The sequence below is a fragment of the Bubalus kerabau genome, chromosome 23 (genome assembly GCF_029407905.1).
Source record: "Bubalus kerabau isolate K-KA32 ecotype Philippines breed swamp buffalo chromosome 23, PCC_UOA_SB_1v2, whole genome shotgun sequence".
In the NCBI taxonomy this organism is placed as follows: domain Eukaryota; kingdom Metazoa; phylum Chordata; class Mammalia; order Artiodactyla; family Bovidae; genus Bubalus; species Bubalus kerabau.
In genome coordinates, this window is record NC_073646.1 from 32,770,581 (window position 1) to 32,782,068 (window position 11,488).

At 44.8% G+C, this 11,488-nt stretch overlaps 1 non-coding gene across 1 annotated transcript; it reads left to right on the plus strand.

Annotated features, from left to right (window-relative positions):
- The first annotated feature begins 659 nt into the window (after nt 1-659).
- TRNAG-GCC (transfer RNA glycine (anticodon GCC)) lies at nt 660-732 on the plus strand. The gene has a single exon. It is a non-coding gene; the product is annotated as a tRNA-Gly (tRNA).
- The last annotated feature ends 10,756 nt before the right edge of the window (nt 733-11,488 follow it).

Genomic DNA, 11,488 nt, shown 5'->3' on the forward strand with positions numbered 1-11,488 from the left:
GCTTCTTTGCTTCACTATTGTGACCTTGATGGAATCAGTCCTCACCCAGATTCTCCATAGCCAAGGCTCTGGGACCCAAGCCTGGGTAGGTGAGAACACTTGGCTGTAGTGGGGTCAGAAGAGTCCAAGATAGTGTCTGAAGGTGAACCTGGAGTTGAGATGCAACCAGACCAAATCAACCAAAGTGTTGGTTACAGAAGAAGAACAGTACTTGGAAGGCAATGGTAAAACCCTCAGAGGTACCAAGAAGGGGGCATGAAATCCCTGTTTGATGACCTGAAAACAGTTCCCGAAATGTCTAGATTTAGACATGATGATTTTTTACACTTCTCATTCATTAAGACCTATTCTGTGAACATTTTAAGAACCATTACTGATGTTTATAACAACTTCACTAGAAAATTACCATCCCCATGTCTCATACTGAGAAACTGAGACCAAGAAATACCTTCATAACTTGCCCAAGACCTTAGAGCTATGAGTATTGTAGCTGGAATGGAACCAAATCCATTTGATTCCAAATCCTGCTGTACTTTGTCATACTTTCTCTCTATCATCTAAAAGTCTGTAGCTTTGCCCACAGTTGAGTGACACTCTGGTTGTGAGAAACCAGAATCCAGGGAGGAAACTGGGGTGTACGAATGGAGTGATCGTAGGCTTCCCTGGTGGCTCAGTGGTAAAGCATCTGCCTGCCAATGCAGGAGACACAGGTTTGATCCCTGATCCAGGAAGATCCCACATGCCATGGAGCATCTAAGTCCCATGTGCTGCAACTACTGAGCTTGTGCTCTAGAGCCTAGGACTTGAAACTTCTGAGACCTCAATCCTTGAGAGCAACAAGAGAAGCCACCACGATGAGGAGCCCATGCACTGCAACTGGAGAGTAGCCCCCGCTTGCGACAACTAGTGAAAAACCCGGGCAACAAAGAAGACCCGGCACAGCAAAAAAAAAAAAAAAAAAAAAAAAACAAACAAACAAAAAACAAAAAAAAACTACAGTGATCACAGGAAAGCCCTCTTGCAGCTGGGGGTCCCCCGTCTGCCACCAGACTCCACCTGCTCTCAGCCCGTGTCCCATTGGCTAAAGGATGGAGTATGCCGAGCTAGGGATTTCTGAGTCTTTGCTGTGAGTTTGGGTGGGACTGGAGCTGCCAGGGACATGTTTTTCACCCAAGTAAACAGGGAGGTGCTCAATAGGTCTTGCTATGCCATCACACTGTGGATTCAAGGGGGCCGAGTCCCACTGTGGAGTGACTTGCTAAGTAATGAGAAATCTGGCTTGCCTCAGGGACAATCTTCTGCCATAGCTGGCAACAGAGTCTGTGCTACCCTTTGAGTCAGGCCTTTTGCTGGAGGGCAATGCAGTGTGAAGCTGACAGCATGGACCAGGGTTCTTCCCACAGATTTGTAAACGTCACTGGGGCCCATGTGACACCCTGTTGACCATGGAGGTGGAATCTGTCAAGCGTTGAAGCACAACAGGCAGTGGGGCTGCTGTTTGTGCAGAAGATGCGACCAGAGTTGCTTTGTGGTGGGGGTGGGGGTGGGGGTGGTGGGCAGCAGCGGGGCAGGGCACTGAGATGCTATTGGGTGGCTTCTTCAGACATGGCAGATTTCAGGCCATCCTCCATGCCAGCATCCCACCCATGGCAGGATGGGGAGGTATAACATCTCCTTGGTGCAAAAGGTGTGTGGTTTTTACTAAGCTGCTGATTATAGTCAAGAAACATGAATCTCTCACCATTGATTGGAGGTCCTGGTGTGCAGAGCCAGATCTTAGAATCAAAATCTGCCAGGACTGGAGCCTTTAATTCCTAATTTAGAAAAAGTGAAGCCAGAGAGAGAAAATGACTTTCCTAGGAGGACACAGCCTCGAGGGGAGGACTTAGATTGGAATTCAATCTCTTCACTACTTGAGTATGTGATTTTTTTTTTTTTTCTGCAGAAGAACAGGGTCTCCTATATCACGTTGCATTCCATTTGTGTGAAAAGGATTATAAACTTATTACAATACAGTACAATATAGCCTACTGTGTTAGTTGGGTACCTAGGCTAACTTTGATGGACTTACAAACACATTTTGGCCTTACGAACTTGCACTTGGAATGGAACTCTCTCGTATGTAGGGGACTTACTGTATGAGAAACACCATTCGTGGCTCAGTGTTCCCGTATCTACCAGCTGTTGTTCAGCCGTTCAGTCATGTCCAGCTCTGTGTGACCCCATGGACTGCAGCATGCCAGGTTTCCCTGTCTATCTACTAGTACTTTGTGGAAAATTGTAACACTTATCAGAGTATGTTCTAATTTTCTATTTGCCTATCTTGTAATACACAGTAGTGGGCTGATTCCTCAAGGGCAAAAAATATCACCTTGTTAATCCCTGTGGGATCTTTGCAACTCAGCAGACTATGCTATGTTGTGTGATGGAATTAGCATGCCCCCTAAAGAAGAAGAAAGGGAACAAAATGCAGATGATAGCCCCCCAAGCCCCCACACTTAGCTTCTTTGTGAAAATCATTAATAGATCATTCCCTATTTCTCCAAGTCCAGCCCTGACGGGATGCCCCACTTTTCTCCCCTTCCTCAGCCCAAAATCCACCAGCTTCAGTAGTACTGTGTCGATTAATATTGAACTTCCTACAGCTTCACAGATCACTTCCTTTTTCTTGTCTTGTGGCAGCCGGGGATTTCTCCCTTACTTGATGCCATAATCCACGGTAGCTCTGTTTCAGCTTGCCAACTGAAGGGACTCTTGCAAATGGGTATATTTCCACAGACCTACACAATAGGCCTAATTGCATGGGTTTGCAGTGTAAGCGGAGGTCGTTTGATTACTAGCTGTTTTGTACCACGAAAGTGCACATTAATTATTTAAGAGATGGACTTATAATTATTGTAAGCCTTAAGTAATTACCTATAATTTTGGCAAGGGTTAGAAAAACTGATAGTCTAGCAAATTCAGGTTTTAGTCATTAGTAAGATCATAATTACATTTAAATTGCAAAATGAAAATTATGCAATTTATCTCCCCAATAATGCATAAACATTACAGTGATTGTAGGTTTTAATGGACTATAAAAACTAGAGCAGCAATGGGCAGTCAGGGGCAATTTCAGCCCCTTGCTATTATTTTATATTTTAACTGCTTCTTCCACACCATTGCTCTGTCCACTGCTCCTTGGGTGAGCGGTGGGGCTGCTGTTTATCTTTCATCATGAAAGCAGTGAGCTCTTTGAAGGAGAGGAAGAAAGGGAGACCACAGCAGTAGAGATGCCAGTGGAGTGCTTGTTGTTGTTGTTTACTTGCTAAGTTGTGTCCGACTCTTTTTCGACCCCGTGAACTGTAGCCTGCCAGGCTCCTCTTTCCATGGGATTTCTGAGGCAAGAATCCTGGAGTGGGTTGTCATTTGCTTCTCCAGGGGATCTTCCCAACCCAGGGGTCGAACCCACGTCTCCTGCATTGGCAGGCAGATTCTTCACGGCTGAACCACCTGGGAAGCCCAGTGGAAGATTTGCACCACAGCAAAAACTGGACCTCTTTTCCAGACTATGGCGGAGTTTCATAGTTGAGTTTTCTTTTGATTAGGGTTGTCATACCCATTTTACAGATGAGGAAACGTAGGCTCAGAGAGGGGGTAAGACTTTCTTGCAGTTGCCCTGCTGGCCCAGAACCCAACATCCCATCCTCTGTAGCTGGCTGTCTCCACTTCATCATGCTGTATTCAGAGTTGAAACCCATTCTGGAGCATGTAAGGCATGCTTTGGGTTGGTTTTGCCATGCTTTGGGTATTTAGGCTGGAAATTGTAACATTTCCACAGAGGACCATCTGCCTCAAGTCTTTTCTCCTCTGAGTGGCCAATGTACTTGCAAAATGAAGCTTAGATATCCCTTCCTGAGATTTCCCTGACAATCCAGTGGTTAAGACTTTGCATTCCAATACAGGAGGTGTGGGTTCAATCCTTGGTTGTTGAGCTAAGATCTTACAGGCCTCAGGGCCAGAAAACCAAAAAAAAAAAAAAAAAAAAAAAACAACCCGAAAAACAAACAAACCATGAAACGGAAGAAATATTGTAACAAATTCAATAAAAACTTTAAAAATGGTCTGTATCAGAAAAAAAAAAAAAATCCCTACTGCTGGAAGGCATTTCCTAGGGCAGAATTCATCACCCTTTGCTTTGTCCCCATGAAGTGAAGTGAAGTCGCTCAGTCGTGTCCGACTCTTTGCGACCCCATGGACTATAGCCTATCAGGCTCCTCTGTCCGTGGGATTCTCCAGGCAAGAATACTGGAGTGGGTTGCCATTTCCTTCTCCAGGGGATCTTCCCTACCCAGGGATCAAACCCAGGTCTCCCGCATTGTGGGCAGATGCTTTATCCTCTAAGCCACCAGGGAAGCCCATATTGACCTGATTAATGTTTTCATGTTGATTCAAATTCATAAACAAGATGCCGTGATAAAACATAGTATCTGGAACTGGACTGAAAGGCCCTGGTTCACATCTTTGGCAGTCAGTGAAAGCTGAGAAAGCGTTTATTGACTGAGTCAGTCAATGAATCAATCACTTAAGACCTGTCCACCTTGTTCATTATCTTACATTAGACACAGTGAAGATGGTAAAGAAAGGAAATAGCCTCTATCTGCTCCAGAATTTTGCAATCCAGTAAAGAGGAACAAAGAGCCAATGAAGATGAAGTGACAATACAAATACATTTATCACCACTGAACAAACTCCACTGGTGTTATAAGTGTTTGCTGAAATAAGTTATGAATTTTTCCTCCGTTGGAATGCCACAGGAGTTGCCCAGACTCCTGTCTGCCTTGCTTAATCAGGTTCAGTTTTACCTAGATTCAAGAAGATAAATATTTCCTGTTGTCATCATGTAATTACAGGGGGAACGATGCCTACAATAAATATTGACTGAGCACCTAATCTATGCCAGGCTCCATGCTGGGAGATAGGACAGCAAAAAGAATAAGCTTTAGCCAACACCTTAGTCGGGAAGACAGACTTGGGCAGTACAAATGTAATGCAAAGAAGGCTGTATGCTCTCAATCAACAAGAGCTACGAGAGGGGGAAGGAGGGTGCTGAGGAGGGCCAGAAGGGGGACAAAAATGGCCCCAGTGGTGGGGGCAGAGAGAATGCTGGAGGGAACTTGAGAAACAATAAATATTTGAGTAGTCAGGGAAGAAGGGTTGGGATGGGTGCCATCCTAAGAGTAAGGAAAAACCTGAGTAAAAGCATGGGATATGTTTAGTTGGTACTATGGATCTTTCCAGCTGTGGGATTTTGATGATTCTTACGGTAGCAAATTCTACAGACTGTGGGTTCTTGTTAGTTTTGATCCTGGCCCCAAATTCAATGAGGAGTACTATTTGGATGGCCTGCCAGTAGTATCATTCCATGAGCTCACAGAGACTCAGAAAGACTGGAGAGTACCCATGCGTGAGGCTGCTCTGCAGAAATGATGGACTGGCACGCCTTTTGGAGCAAGAATTTAAAAGAGGGGCTGTACACCTGAAGGAAATCAACCCTGAATATTCATTGGAAGCACTGATGATGCTAAAGCTGAAGCTCCAATATTTTGGCCACCTGATGCCAAGAGCCAACTCATTGGAAAAGACCCTGATGCTGGGAAATATTGAGGGCAGGAGGAGAAGAGGGCAACAGAGGATGAGGTGGTTGGCTGTCATCACCAACTGAATGGACATGAGTTTGAGCAAATTCTGGGAGCTGGTGAAGGACGGGGAAGCCTGGCATGCTACAGTCCATGGGGTTGCAAAGAGTCGGACATGATTTAATGACTGAACAACAATAACGTCGAGCAGCTTTACTGTGGGGAAAGTCCCTATTCTAGGAGCTGAAACTCATGCTTAGAACACAGTGCTGTCAGATGAAGTTTGCTTGATTGGGAAACTTAACTACTTCCCAAAGTCTGCTCCCATGGCTTGCAGGAATCAGATGGAAATACAACTCAAGAAAAAGTTGAAGGAGTATTTCCTCTCACATCACAGTCCAACGCTGGATCTTCCGACGATTAGCAAACCGACGACCACACAATCTCTGCTCTTAGGATACTTTACAATTAATGGAGGATAAGAGGCGAGATCCAACATGTGCAAGTAGAGCTTTATTATAAGAGACAGCATCACTGTCATAAAGTAACAGTGAATGCCACAGAGCAGAAGAGAGCACGACCACTTCAGCTGGAAACATGGGCTGCTGTTTTTAATTAAGGATTTAGCATTGAACCTCAGTCTTAAAAGAAAGAAATCTGTGAGTTGGAGTTATGGGAATGAATTCTTAGAGAGGAAACAGCACTTACAAAGCAGGCAAATGGGTGGAAAACACACACCAAATAAGTTCATTGGAATTACTTTGGTTGCAAGTGACTGAAAAATCAACTTAGCATAGCTTAGGTTAAAACGGAAATGAATAGTAATGCACACAACCAAAGAGAACATAATTCAAAAAGACACATGAACCCCTGTATTCATTGCAGCACTATTTACAATAGCCAGGACATAGAAGCAACTGGAATGTCAATCAGCAGAGAAATGACTAAAGAACATGTAGTACATATATCCAGTGGAATATTACTCAGCCATATAACAGAATGAAATAGTGCCATTAGCAGCAACATGGATGAGCCTAGAGAGTTTCATAATGAGTAGAGTGAGTCAGACGGAGAAAGACATATCATATGATATCACTTATATGTGGAATTTTTTTTAAGGGTACAAATGAATCAGTGAAACAGAAATAGAGTCACAAATGTAGAAAACACACTTTTGGTTACCAGAGGGTAAGGGGGAGAGGGATAAATTGGAGATTGAGATTCACATATATACTCTGTGCCATGCCATGCTAAGTCACTTCAGTCATGTCCAACTCTTTGTGACCCTGCCAGACTCCTCTGTCTATGGGATTCTCCAGGCAAGAGTCCTAGAGTGAGTGGGTTGCCATGCCCTCCTCCAGGGGATCTTCCCAACCCAGGGATCAAACCTGCCTCTCTTAAACCTCCTTCATTGACAGGCAGGTTCTTTACCACTAGTGACACCTGGGATGCCCCATGTCACTCAGTCATGTCTGACTCTTAGCGACCCCATGAACTGCAGCCTACCAGGCTCCTCCGTCCATGGGGTTTGCCAGGCAAGAGTACTGGAGTGGGGTGCCATTGCCTTCTCCGATATACACACTACCATATATCAAATAGGTAGCTAATAAGGATGTGCTGTGTGGTACAGGGAAATCTACTCAGTACTGTGTAATGACCTACATGGGAAAGGAATCTAAAAGAGAGTGGATATATGTATAACTGATTCACTTTGCTGTACAGTAGAAATGCAATATTGTAAATCAACAATACTCCAATTTTTTTTTTAAATAGTAAATGTCCACAAAACTGTGGCATGGGCAGAGGTATAGGTGGTCACAATGACAAAGGGGACAAGTGGCTTAAAAACCACCAGCACTTACACTCACCACCCCCATCTCTGATTCTCCCAGCTTGTCACTTTCCCTGTCTTTCTCCTTGTGGTGGGAACCAGGGTGCTGGCTCTCCTATTAGCATCCCCCATGTCTGTTACCAAAGAGGAACTCAGACTCTGGTTCAAATTCTAAAATCCCCTGCAAGTGTCCAGCTCAGGTTGTACCAACTTCCATGGGCAGAGAAGAGGAAATTTGTAAAAACACAGAACTTGTGAGAATGTCACTTCTATAACCATATATTTGGACTTGGGAAGGAACATTTGGAGGAGGCAATTGTGGGAGGAATGAAATACTAACCATATTTCCTAGAAGAAAATAAGAAGTGTGGTCCAATAAAATAACAGATGCCTTCAAATGTAAAATACAAGTTACAGAAGATGTGGTTGGAAATGTTGGTCACTTTCAGATTACAGAAAGCACAGCATGCTGGCCTAGTGGATAGGATCTTTGTGCTTGAGACAATGTTTAGCACTGGTGAGGTTTGAGTGGATGCTTTCAATCATATCATTTCATCTGGCTTTTCACTAACTCTATTTAATCAAACCACAGTATATTAGATTAAAGGGGGCCTACTTGATGGGAAGAGCTGACTCATTGGAAAAGACTCTGCTGCTGGGAAAGATTGAAGGCAGGAGGAGAAGGGGATGACAGAGGATGAGATGGTTGGATGGCATTTCCGACTTGATGGACATGAGTTTCAGCAAGCTGCAGGAGTCAGTGATGGACAGAGAAGCCTGGCGTGCTGCAGTCCACGGGGTTGCAAAGAGTTGGACATGACTGAGTGACTGAACTGAACTGATTAGAAATAAAAGCCGAGATTTATCACAAGGTTGAGGCAGAGAAACTGGGTAGGATTGATATGATAATAATATAAAGCATTTGCTGTGAAAGCATTTTACTTACAAGATAATGGCTAGTTTTAATTGTGGGTCCGTATGTGCATAGGCATAGAGGAAGCGAGATGGTAGTGTTTACCAATTCCTGTTTCTCTGAAATATACTGTCCTGACCCCACAAACCTGGCTTATCAGCCCCATCTTGGTAGATCGGCACTTTCAAGCCTGTATATGAACCCAGCTGACAGCCAAGTGTTGGTTCCTTTTTAATAAAATATGCCTGCTGTGGAGATGGTGCAAAAATATGGACATTCACTGTAGCTTTCTTTTGGGAGGAAACGTCACACTGATGTTCATTGTAGCTTTCTTTTGGGAGAGGGAACAGAAGCTGTGCTCCTTTCCCAAAACATCACACTTCCTCTAGCATCAGCACTGGAGAGGGCTTTGTGGAGTGTCTTCACATTTGGCCAGCTCTCTGTGTTGTGTGGGCTAAGTCACTTCAGTGGCTTTGTGTCTGACTCTTTGTGACCCTATGAACCGTAGCCCACCAGGCTCGATCCTCTGTCCATGGGATTCTCTCTGGAGTGAATAAGAATACTGGAGTGGGTCACCATGCCCTCCTCCAGGGGATCTTCCCAACTTAGGGATCAAACTCAAGTCTCCTGTGTCTCTCGAATTGGCAGGTGAATTCTTTGCCACTGAGCCACCTGGAGTTTCCCTAAAAAGGTTCACTGTTACTCTGAAGGAAATGCTCTGGGTCTTTGTTACTGTTCAGGCTTTCTCTAGTTGCGGTGCGTGGGCTTCTCATTGCTGTGGCTTCTCTTGTTGCAGAGCACGGGCTCTAGGGCAGGGGCTCAGTAGCTGTGGCCCACAGGCTTCATTGCCCCGGGGCATGTGGAATCCTCCCAGAGCAGGTACTAAACCCATGTCCTCTGCATTGCCAAGTGGATTCTTAACCACTGCACCACGGGGGAGGTCCCTGGAAGGATTCTTAAGGACCTTAAATGTCACTTCCAAGCCCAAGATAATTTTATTTTTATTATCCCATTCCACATAGCTGAGGCCTATGGTATATGATTAAAATGGCTTGTTGTTTGGGACTTCCCCGTTGGTCCAGTGATTGAGACTCTGTGTTCCCAACACATGGGACACAGGTTCAATCCCTGGTTGGGGAACTAAGATCCCACATGCTGCTGGTGTGCCAAAAATAAATAAAAGTAGCTTGTTTTATTTGATTATAAATGTAATATGTGTGGGCGTCCCAGGTGGGTGCTGTTTGTAAAGAACCTACCTGCCAATGCAAGAGACCTAAGATATACGTGGGTTCGATCCCTGGGTCAGGAAGATCCCCTGGAGGAGGGTGGGCATGGCAACCCACTCCATTATTCTTTCCTTGAGAATCCCAAGGACAGAGGACCCTGGCAGCCTACAGTCCATAGGGTTGCAAAGAGTTAAGCATGACTGAAGCAACTTAGCACACACACATGTAATATATGTTCATCGTAGAATATACAGAAAAATGTTCATAAAACTCAGAAGCCTTTTATTAGGGTGACCTCTGCCTCTGAAGGATGAATCGCTAAAATTGAAAAAAGAAATAAGACTTTAAAAATCTCAGAGCCATTTTTCCCTAGGAATCTGGTCCTCCGTCTGGCCATCTGCTTGTGCATGGACAGAGACGATCTTTCTGTTAACAAATGCAAGGCAGGCAGGCAAGGACATGGACAATACAAAACAGGAGACAGCCAGAGAAAGCTCTTATTTTTGATTTTTACATGCATTTTCATACTTCCATTTGAGCAGAGATGAGTCTGGTGTATTTGAAAATTCACTTCAAAGGAAATAATAAAATCTTGGTGCAAGAGAAATTGAGACGCTTTCCAATTTCCCAACTTCAATAAAAGCTCCCCGGCATGTCTCCGAAAGTCACTCTGGACAGGAAATTGACAGCGATGGTTCATTTCCAAGGGGGTGAGGGGGGGATGTTGAAGGTGGCACCCAGCTGGAGCCAGTAGAGCACAGGGACATGGAGACACTGCTCTGTTAGCAGTGGGTGCCAAGCTTGCAAAGCTCTGTGTGCAAAGACCATGGCTAATTGTGGTCATGGTGCTGTTATGAAATATCTGAGCAGGGAGTGGCAGCATCTGAAGCTTCCAGCAGCATGATACTTACTATCAAAGGATTGTAAAAATCGATACTTACTATGTAAGGACTGTCCAAATCATTGACTCAGGAAAGCCTCTCAAATGGAAACAATGGGTGTCATTGTGTCTCCTCAGTGGATCCAGGTTATCCATGTGATTTAAGGTGAAAGGCATGGCAACCCACTCCAGTATTCTTGCCTAGAGAATCCCATGGACAGAGGAACCTGGTGGGCTATAGTTCATAGGGTCACACAGAGTCGTACATGACTGAAGTGATTTAGCACATACACAAAGCAACAAGATCAGCCAGGAACAATCTCCCTGCTTCTGCCCCTGGTGTGTATGCTCACTCCCCTCAATGAACCCATTGTCCTGGTCATCTCCTAACTCCTTCTCCTCAGATTGCATTGTTTGGCTTCTGACGCCCACCTCAAACTTACTTGGTTTTCATGGTGGTCTGGATTTCTCAGGCATCAGGATATTGGTCTGCCCATCCTGACTCTTTTCTGGCATACTCTCTTGACTCCACATCTTCATTCCCTCAGACCCTTTGGGACTCTTCCAAGAAAATGAATGAATTCCAATAAAGGATGGTAGTCAAGGATTAATTCCATGTTGATTGGATGTGCTAAGCTGCTTCAGTCATGTCTAACTCTTTGCGACCCTATGGACCGTAGCCTGCCAGGCTCCTCTGTCCATGGGATTCTCCAGGCAAGAAAACTGGAATGGGTTGCCATGCCCTCCTCCTGGGGATCTTCTCAACCCAGGAATCGAACTCGTGTCTTTTTGATCTCCTGCATTGGCAGCTGGGTTCTTTACCATAAGCGCCATGTCAATTGGATGGAAAAGCCTTATTGGAACAAGGACAAATGGCTAAGACTAGTCAACTTGACTGGATTCAAGGCTAAGAGTCGTACCCATTGGGGAAATGAAGGGTAAATCAGATCCAGCAGGATCTGGGCAAGCCAGACAAATGCTCCGCACGTAGACCCTCATCCGTAGGTTCCAGACTGAGTC